This window comes from Nipponia nippon, unplaced genomic scaffold (genome assembly GCF_047370975.1).
Source record: "Nipponia nippon isolate SJK-2023a ecotype South Korea unplaced genomic scaffold, ASM4737097v1 scaffold_11, whole genome shotgun sequence".
Classification (NCBI taxonomy): Eukaryota; Metazoa; Chordata; class Aves; order Pelecaniformes; family Threskiornithidae; genus Nipponia; species Nipponia nippon.
This window is the reverse complement of record NW_028262302.1, coordinates 31,566,394-31,576,765: the sequence shown is the minus strand read 5'-3', so window position 1 is coordinate 31,576,765 and position 10,372 is coordinate 31,566,394.

Below are 10,372 nucleotides of genomic sequence, written 5' to 3'. Positions count from 1 at the left end.
GCTCACAGAGGCAGCGGAGAGGATGGCTGAAGTGCTCCAGGAGGAAATTTGAAACCACGTTGGATAAAGCAGCAGAGACCTTACTCCCCAGATTTGCCCTGGAATAGTGGAGTCCAGTATTTGGAACCCTTTTAACTGCATTGACTGGAGAAAATAATTAAATCCCTTCAGCTTTAGAGCAGACCCCAGTAGCAGTTTGTTTCACTATCCTTCAACCTGTCATTAACTCAGTAGTTAGCAATGACACTGTTTTAGTAATATATGAGTCATCTTTTTGTAATTCCTGAAAAGTTAAGCAGAGCCTGGTTAGCTCAGGACAAGGGAGGTTTTCCTTCTGGTGAACTTAATCATCCAGGAGAGGAAGATGGAGGAACAGGAGAAAGATGTTCCCAGTGGCAGGAGCAGGGGGAAGCACAAGGAACAGATTGGGGCCAAACAACACATTCCACCTGCACGAGAGAGGGACTGTTCCCTGCAGAGCCTTTTCCGTCTCCCATGGGGAGAGGCACAGTGTCAACAAGAAGGGTGTCTTAACTACAGAGCAGGGAGGCTGTACCCTGAAGCTGTTCCGAAACCGAGGTCAGTCTTCTAACATTTTGAGGTGACAATCTTTTAATGACAAAACTGTGTTATGAATATAACTACAGTGATTGTGCTGGAGGCAGGGAGGTGTCTCTCAGGTCAACTTAGAGGCTACAAATAAATTGTCATTAGTTTCACAAGAGCAGAGTCTTTGCTAACTAACTGAAAGACCCAGGAGGAGCCTCAGCTGGCCCAGGCTGAAGTCATCCCCACTTTTCTGATGACTCTTCTCATTGTCTGACCTTGGCAGTCAAGCATGTATGATCTCCACTCTTGAAGACAGTTACAACTCGGAAGATAAAAGGTCCTGAGCAACCTGATCTAACTCTGAGGCTAACCAGAGCTGGGGAGTGGATCGGAGATCTCCACAGGTATCTTCTAACCCATTGTTCTCTTGTTCTGAGAGCACAGTAAAATCAGTCACAGAATAACGTGGTGGGAAAAGACTGCTGGAGGTCTCTGCTCCAACCTGCTGCTCAAAGCAGGGACACTCGGAGCAGGTTGCTCAGGGCCTTGCCCCGTCAGGTTTTGAATGACCCCAAGGACAGAGTTTCCACAACTTCTGTGTTTTTTCTCAAGTCATGTTAGCATTTGCCAAATCTCATTTTTAAAAAGTCTTTCCTTACGCCTAATGAGAGGCTCCCATGTTCCAGCTTGTGCCTATTGCCTCTTGTCCTGTTACCATGCTGCTTCAAAAACAGTCTGTCTCCATCTTCTCTAAGGTCTCCCTTTGCCTTCTCTTCTTCAGGTTGAAGAGACATATTTCTCTCAGCATTCCATTGCTAGACTTGTGCAGTGACAGCAATTCTGTGCTTTACCTTTTTTTTTTTCCTTCTCAGCTGAGAAGGAACAAATGTCTTTCCTTGGCCAAATGTGGACCAGGTTGGAGTCCAGCTAACTCTGCAGTCCAGTCTGGCCAGCAGCATCAGGCAGGCTGGAAGAGAAAACACATAGATCAGGGATTTGTCTCAGCATGTTGCGGAAGGGCATTACTGGGGGATGGTTGATACTATTGACTCTACTGTCAGTATTACTGCATTGAAGAGTTATTTGGAGCTTATTTTTGTCAGCATTTACAATCCATAATGATCTACCATGCTTAGCACTCTCAGTAACAGTGCTGTAGGAACATATTTTTATGTACTTTCTCCACTCACACACATTTTCCTGTAAAGAAAGAGTGTTTTTCTCTTGCGCACATGTGCTGAGCTATATCAAGAGCAGGACTGTGAAACAGATAAAAAACTGGCCATATGCTTTCTTTATGGTCTCGCAGTGCCTGGAGCCCTTGCAATCTGGTGTGGGCTTCTGAGCAAGTATGAGCAACCCGAAGGCTTTTCCACATTCTGCTGGCTGGAGGTAATGCTCCTCAGCCTACCAGTATGACCAGTGCCTGGGACAAGGACGCCACTGGAAAGCAACTGCTCCTTCTCAGTGGCTTCTCACCCGGGGAGATGTCACCTGTCTGAGCAAGGGGTAACTTTAGCTGCTGTTCTGTAGCAAGGGTGCAGGCAAAGCTGTGCCTGGTCTGATCATGCTTTTCACCCATATGCACTTGCACTAGTGCAATTAGGCACCTAGTGGTACATTTCTTTTTATTACCTGGGAAAGCAATCAATCTTTTTATTTGCTGACATTGTATTACTGCTCCTATTTGACAGAATGGTGCATTTTAACAATCCAGCTAATGGTAACTTATTAGTTTATTTCAATCCTAATGAAAAATTCTTTGCGTTACACTGGAGCCTTCTGCCTATTTACATTGATTCTTAATGAAAGACATTTTAGACTAAAGTCTTGTTTTCTTGTTTTATTAAAAAGCATTAAAAATATTGCTCATAAAATATATATAGGTTTTTGAACTTTTGCTACTGCTGCAGGGATGAATAAATACTCTGCATTAATAAAAGCCAAGGAGAAATAAACCAGCAATTTCCAGCATCCTGATAGCTTAGTGTGAGCCAAAACCATTTCCAGTTCTATCAGGTTTTCGGCATTCCTCCCCAAGGTGGAGCTGGCCAGCGCTGGGTCACTTCTCGTGGCTGGCACCAGGGACCACACGTGGTGGTGGGATGCCCTCAGTCGAGGACTAGGAGCCGCATTGATGGGAGTGACAGACCCCACGAGCAATCAGTGCGGAGCATTTATGAGGAAGGACTAAGCTGATTTATTCTCCCTGAGTTTGAGATGAAAGAGACAAGACACTTCTAAAATTAAACTGTGGGAGCAATTACACTGTCATTTTCCACTCTACCTTCATTGGAAAAAAGCCTGGCATAAAGGTACAACTTTTTCACTAAATCGTGGAGCTACAACTGCTGTAAAGTTTGGGCAAGGCAAAGGATTCTTGTCTCAACTGTTTTGTACTACAGCGAGACCTGGAGATAACGAGTAGGGCCTTTGCAAGAAGTGTAACCAAAAAGCTAACGAAGAGTATCAGACTGTCACTTTGTCCCTGCCGTCAGCTCCTGTGACACCTCTTGGCACTTGGTGCCCAGGCAGGAAAGGCTGTGAACCTGCAATAAAGCCCACAGAGGGATTCATGCAGCAGCGTGGCCTTGGCCCCAGGGACCACACACCCCGTGGTGCCCGTGGCAGGCTCTGGACACAGCTGCCGTGACTGTAGAGGTTGCTCTGTGGTCTTCTCCCCCTCCAAAAGGCTATTGAAAACAGGGAGACAAAATACTGAGCTAAGGTGGGTGAGGAACAGCAGGTCTCTCCCTGCAACACCACGGCCATCTCTGGCCCACTGTTTAAGTGGCTTTAATGTAAGTAATTTCAGTTTTATCCTCCAGTCTTAATGTTTCCCCCGATGGCAGATGTCATTTTGGTGTGTAAGAAGGCTGCCAGGACAGCAAGGTATACAATACACCTTGCTGTTCTTCCTTCCCCAAACCTGTCTGGGGTTGTTTGATGAACTCAACAGTTGTGGATGATTAAGTGCAATAACTGGATTATGACACACTACACACAACTCAAGATTCTTATTTTTATTTTTATTTTTATTTTTATTTTTATTTTTATTTTTATTTATTTTTATTTTTATAATGTGTTTTGAGAACAGCAATATAGTTCAGCTGTTCGGGTCAAATCTTCAGTGTCAGACACCTCTCCCACTGGCTAATGGTCCCAAGCACTGTTAACCCCAATTTTCAGAGGCACATTTATGCATTGTCACTTCCACCTCACCTACTCCAGTACTGCTCCTGACACCAACTTGTGTATATAACTTTCTGTCCTCCTTATTTCTGTCTCTGAAAGAGATTCTGACAATTTTTCCGTTGTTGTGCTGAGGTCACTCTTTTAGTGCTCGCTGGTCAACCTCTCCTGCTGCCCTGTGCCACTTGGTTTTGTTTTATCTGACTTTTGATTCCTTGGGTGGGGACTGTATCTTTTTCTGATGAGTATGCATCAACAGAACAAGGTCTGCTGCACTGAAATGAGCTGCACAATGACATGCTACTGAGGAAAAGAAGTACTAATGAATAGGTAAGTTCTAGGTCTTGGTCAACATTTCATACACAAAAATGTAATACTGACATTAAAGAGGTGAGAAAACATAATGAGCAGCTATATAATTTGGTTACTATCAACTATGCAGTATGCCCAAACTGCTGCTTCCTTCAGCACTAAGTCTGATATCAGTCAATTACTGCAATGTTGTCAGGATCCATCAACAGCTCTTATAGCCATATCTAGCATTATAGTATATAAACTGTGGAGTAAATAAATCAAACAATATGAAGAACTTACAAATGTTGTATTTCTGAGGGGTATTTTTCACACATTGTAGGCCATTTGTCTGCTCTGCACAGTATTTTTTCACAGCCTATTTCCATCTGTTTCCCGTGGAATTGATAATGTTCTGAACAGCATTTCCTAATCCCATACACAGTGCTGCAACTAAATGCCACTCACAATTCACACCTAATGCACGCTAAAAAAAAAAAAAGAAAACCAAAAACTCTTCTCTGGTTCATTTCTAGCCTAGGTATTTTCGGGATGTTTCTTTTTTTCATATTTGGTGCTTGATTTACGTGAGATATATTCTCTACTTTCAGTGGTAAAAATACATTCTATTTTTTCAGTTGTGATGGAGAAATAATAGTGTGGGAAGACAATACACCTGTAACCACAAGCATCATCCACAAAAGGTAGTGAACTACTTCGTATTCAAAATACACTGAAAAAATTATAGGATTTTTCTAGCTAATGCTGTGATTCCCTGAGGGGTAGCCAACTCCTGAGTATTTCTGTTCTCCCATAGTCAAAGCCTCCAGTGTCTTTCACTGGCTTTTTGGTGGACTAACAGCTTCAGAGTGTGCTTAGCCAGGAGTTATCCAGCGACAGTGCCTTTAAACAGAAAACTTGCCCTCTGAGTAAACTTATTTTATAAACATCTGGTTTAGTGGGAAATTTTTATTTTGTTGTCAGAAAACTGATTATTATTTCACCCAAATTCCACAATGTTTTAATTCTGAAAAACAGACATCTTTGCATTCTTGCTTTTGAAGTTTACTTGCCTCATATTCCAGATCTTGGGCCAATTGACTCATGGAGAGCCCCACAGCCGCAGCCCAGTGTATGTGGCCCCTGCAGTGAGGGCATGCGGCTCCCATGCAGAGGAGCAGTCCCCTGGACGTTTCACCAGATGAAGGTGCTGTCAGACCTTGTAGACTTTAGCACATCTTTTCAGAAGGAACACAGGGGCTTATGGAAATATTTGCGGATTTTTCTGGTTGCAGGTACAGAGTGCAGCAGTGCAGAGCCATCAGCAACTGCCCAGTTGTCAGATCAAGTCCTGTGCAATTTCTGAAACCATTTCAGGTAATCTCATAATCTCACGACTCTAAGGATTAAAGTCCTCTTTTAATTTCCAGACTATATTTATTCCTGGCCAGCTTGCATTCATTCCTTCTTGGAAAGATGATTTGCTTGTGCAGTACCACGCACCATACGGACACGTCCCTGCAGCTTACGCAGGTTCCCAGATCACACTGTTCACCTTACGCTGTACTCAGACTGCCAGAACTGCCCTTTAGGGGGCTGTTTTTAATGCCCATGGTATGACACATAAATATATATATATACATGTATATGTATGTAAATATACATACTTGTGTGAATAACTCAACCTCACTGTATCCAGGTCCTTCTCTTGGCAGGGCTCTCCACAGTCCCCCAGTGGGCACTATTCACCCCCTGTGCACGGCTTTTCTTTAAGGTCAGCATCTCTGATGATCCTGAGTGTGGTTATACACAGTAGGGTATTTTTTGCATTCCTTATCATCACTTTCATTTATCTCATTCCCTGGGAACCGAAGGAGCAGCTCTTTAAATCAAGGACATACTTATCACTAACAAGAATTGCAGCTAAAGCTGAGCCACCCACCACTATTTTTAGTTCTTCTAGGTTGCTCAGTGCTCTTCTTTCTCCACCCTCTTTATGAAGCTACTGAACGTGGCTACTTATTCTCTTAGAAGGGAGATCTATAAATAAAAGTGAACACAGTTATTAACTTAAGCCCTGTGCTATTTGCACACCTAGGCTTGAGGTTTACCAAGTGGCGCTGACTCTCTACTCCAAGGAGATGAGATAGCGCTCAAGTCAACATTGACAGTGGCAAAAGCTGGCATGGGCACTGGTATCTCTATCTCATTTTATGATTAAAAAAATATGCATAGGGCTTTCATGCTACAGCTTTCTGAATGTGTTTACTCTGCAAAAGATATAGGCCATCACATTCCAAAAATAGTTTTAAGAGAAGCCCGTATCTCCAGTTCCAGCTCTGTACTGTTATTGTTTCTTCAGCACTAGGATTGACAATCTTGCCCTGAATGCCAGTTTCAGAAATGATGGAAAATAATAGAAGCTGCAGCTCCCGTAAAAGTGTTGAGAGCACGACAGGCTCAAGCACAATAGGCCTGAGGGATTTCTTGAGAGGACAGGCATAAACAACCAAAGACGCTTAGCTAGATGTGAAAAAAAGTTGGAAGGAATGTTTTAGAAAAACATCATTGTCCATTAACCAAATACTGCAGATAACAACTTTAATACACATGGATAAAAAAGATTATGAATAAATGATGGAGTTTTCAGAGGACAGTACAGAGAAACAGAGGCACTAATAGATCCACTAGACAATATGGGAAGGTTCATGAAAAGCTGTTGAGTATTAAGCAGAATCTTCTTTCAAATCCATGAAAGCTTTACTCTTCTGCTGTGTCCTGGCTAACCTTCCATCTAACTGATCACACTATTGAGAAATTTTTCCTTGAAGATCAAGAAAAAAAATTATTCTGAATTTAATCCAACTTATTGAGTGTGTATGCCATTGTGGCACACAAATCCTCACCTCTGACAGTCCCAGTCTGGGTAACTTGCTTAACTACCCCCATGGCAAAGCATAGTTTTCCTTATAACTAGTTCAAGTTTTCCTTCTTGCAGCTTGTGTCCACTGCCTCTTTATCTTTCACAGTGCACATCTGACAAAAGTCTGGCTCTGTCTTCTCCATAACTACCCTTCAGGTAATTGAAGACAGTAATTAAATCCCTCCTTCATCTTCTCTTCTGCTGTCCTGTTGCATGGGGTTATTCCATCCCAGGTGTAAAACTGCATTTCTCCTTGTTGAACTTTGAAGACTTCACACCACCGAGCATTGCCCTGTGGCCCCGGCATTTCACCCATCCCCACTCACCCCTCCAGCCCATATCTCACCAGCTAGGCTTATAAACCTGCTATTAGATTGTGCCAAAAGCCTTGTTAACCTCACAGGTAGTGAGAATCCATTGCTCTCCTCTCATCCACAGGACCTTTTCACCGTAGGAGGCAATCATATTGGCCAGTTATGATTTGTCTTCATAAATCTGTGCTGGATGTGCCCAAAGTCTGTTTTGTACTGCTTCTGCCTAGAAATGGTTTCTAGGAGACTGGCAGACAAGGGACAAATGTTTCTGTATAATTCATCACTCCCCATAAATTTTGTACCTTCTTCATAGCCTGTTGTGTTGCAGGCATGTTGTTGACTCTAACGGCGTGAACTTTCTTCACCTTTGCTATGCTGACCAATGGACTTCTGTTCCTGGGATCTTCATTTTCTTTTTCTATTTTGAGCCTATTTCACCTAGTTTTTGCTTACTTTGCAGGTAATACAAAGCTCTTTTGGATACTTGGATGCTGCACCAGAGGCAAGGAACCCCAGAAGGACCTCTCCAAACACAATGCTAAGGAAAAAGGTGCCAAATGAGCTCCAGCAGAGATCGATGTTAGAGGGTACATCTCAGGAAAAAGAACTGAAACCATATCTTTCTATTTGTAAGTTACAAAATCTTTTTCAATGTATTCTCTTGAATCTGTTATATTACCACAATGAAAGAAACATTTCACCTGTTTACTTACCATTGTCTTTGGTTCTTCTCTGGCACCACACTGGTATGTAAAACTTTGCCCATCCCAGGAGGAGTGAATATCCCATTTGCTTTCAGGCTGGCAGCGCAGTCACCTTTTACTCCAATGCTGTGTATCACTCATGTGAAGAATTCCTTTAAACTACATCATTGACCTCTTTTCCATGCTTTGCACAAACTCTGGGACTGGCAGCCTCTTCAAAAGCCACTTAATCCAGTGAAATATTTGGGGGTTTTGGTGGACTGTTTTTTTTTTTTTTTAATGCTGAAATTTTCAGTGGTGTGCATTGCTGCCATTCCATGTGCTTCTGTGGACTCTAAATTAGAGCTTGCTCTGCCTTTCATTAGTCAGGTCTGTTTTGCCAGCGTGTGGCTGGGTGGTGTGTTAATATGCATGTTGTCCAGGCAATGACTGTTGTTCATTATACTCAGTCTGGAACAGGTTAATATATAGATTTCTTTGCAGAAGTACTTTTTGGGGGTGGAGGGACTCTTTGGGGCAACCTCAGAAATGATGCAAAAAATGGTCGCAGTTATTCTTCCATCTGTCAGTTACGTTCTTACATATGGTTGTAATTTGCAAAGTAAAATTCACCATTGACTTCATATGTCTGATTCTTGTGGAAGTTAATAACATTTGCTTATATTTCTTCAGCAGAACTTTATTAAACAAGATTTTCAGCCTAATTAAACCATTTCAGGATTTCACTTCCTGTCACCCAAAGATAAGTCTAAAGTGTAAAATGAGGTAATAGCCATAGAAATACAGAATATATTTATAGAGGTTTTTATAACTTCTATATTGTTTTAATTTCCATTCGATTTTCTTTTATTATATACTTTAAGCGGGGGGGGGGGGGGGGGGATGAAATGCCAGCAACAGTTACTGAGAACTGTGAACCTGATACCTTTAATAAAATACTAAATTGCAAGTTGTAAATGTATTGCGTAAAGAGTACAGTTAGGCCATGGTCATTCAAATGTCATAAAACCAAAATGTGCCCAGAGAACACAAACTTTGAATATTATACTAATTTATTGTAGATATAAACTTAATCTCCAGGAAACAGATCTCCGAGGCAGCTTAGGCTTTTCAGAAAGGTCTTACCTTTTCCTGAATGGAAGCATGTGTTGTTTAGAAGGCAAAGAGGGATGTACATCCTAGCAAGGCAAGAATGATGATACAGTGTGGGATTTACGTTGTCTTCCTGAAAAAAAACCCTTCAGTATGAGCCTGCGAGAAATGAATGCTTCAGTTAAGCAATGACATCTTTAATTTAAAAAATAATATATATACAGAATTGGTTGTTGGAAGAGACTGGTTACCTCTTTCAGAGACTGTTTTTACAAACATTTTCTTCAGTGGCAGAGCTTATTTACAGTCGTCTTCCTTCTCCCTACTTCATCTCTTAGCGCCCATTCCTGCCTCCATGTATGTGTCACTGACATAGTGCCAGTACAAGGATTTATAGACCTATAAAAATACCTGAATTGAAAAGACAAAAAGTTATTCTTTTTTTACGTTGGGTTATCTCAGTGATCCAGTTCCAGCATGACCTCACAAACACTTATACCAGTAAAGGAGTCATGAACTCTGTCATACAGCTGGAAAGGCTGGAAATATAGGGATTTTTCTTAAATGTGTTGTAAACAAGCACAGTCTTTGTATTTGTTTCTCATCTCAGTCATGTTCTAGTTCTTATTATTGGTAGTAAACTTTGATTGTTCTCTATGTGCTCAAAACAAACAAAACTGTTCTGAGATGATACTTGCCAGTAGTCTATATATTTATAAAAAGCTTCTTATATTATCTTTCCAATATCTGTGCTGTGTACATCGCAGCACGGTAACAGTATGGCTCTGTGCATAATAAGTCTTTCTGGTATAAACTATTGAAAAGAGCCGGATAAGATGTAATTAGGTAACTGGTGATGTCAAGGAATTTTTAATTTCTAGCTTTGAAAACCAAGATCACCACACCAAAGGGTCTTAGGAGTTAAAAGCAATGATGTATTATTTAAAGACTGAAAACTAAGAATATTTTGAGAGCTTGGTGTCTTCTTGGCATCAGCATGGGCTGGAGAGACAAGCGATGAAGCACTTGTAAGGAGTTAGATGTAATTACCTCTAATAATAATAATACTAATGAAATACTACTTTGCTCTTGATGGCAATGGAGAAAAAAAGGGGTTAAGGGGGGATTAGAGGCACAGTGAGGTGCCCAGAGCCAGACGCACTGAACTGGAGATGAACAAGGTTTTTCCTGGTCAATAGTTATGATGGGTCCTTTTACTGGGAGAAAGCACTGTACACTCATGGAAAGGTTCCTCTGCTGTGCAAAAAAAAATGCCACCAAGATGATTGCTGCCCTTCCTGGGTTTT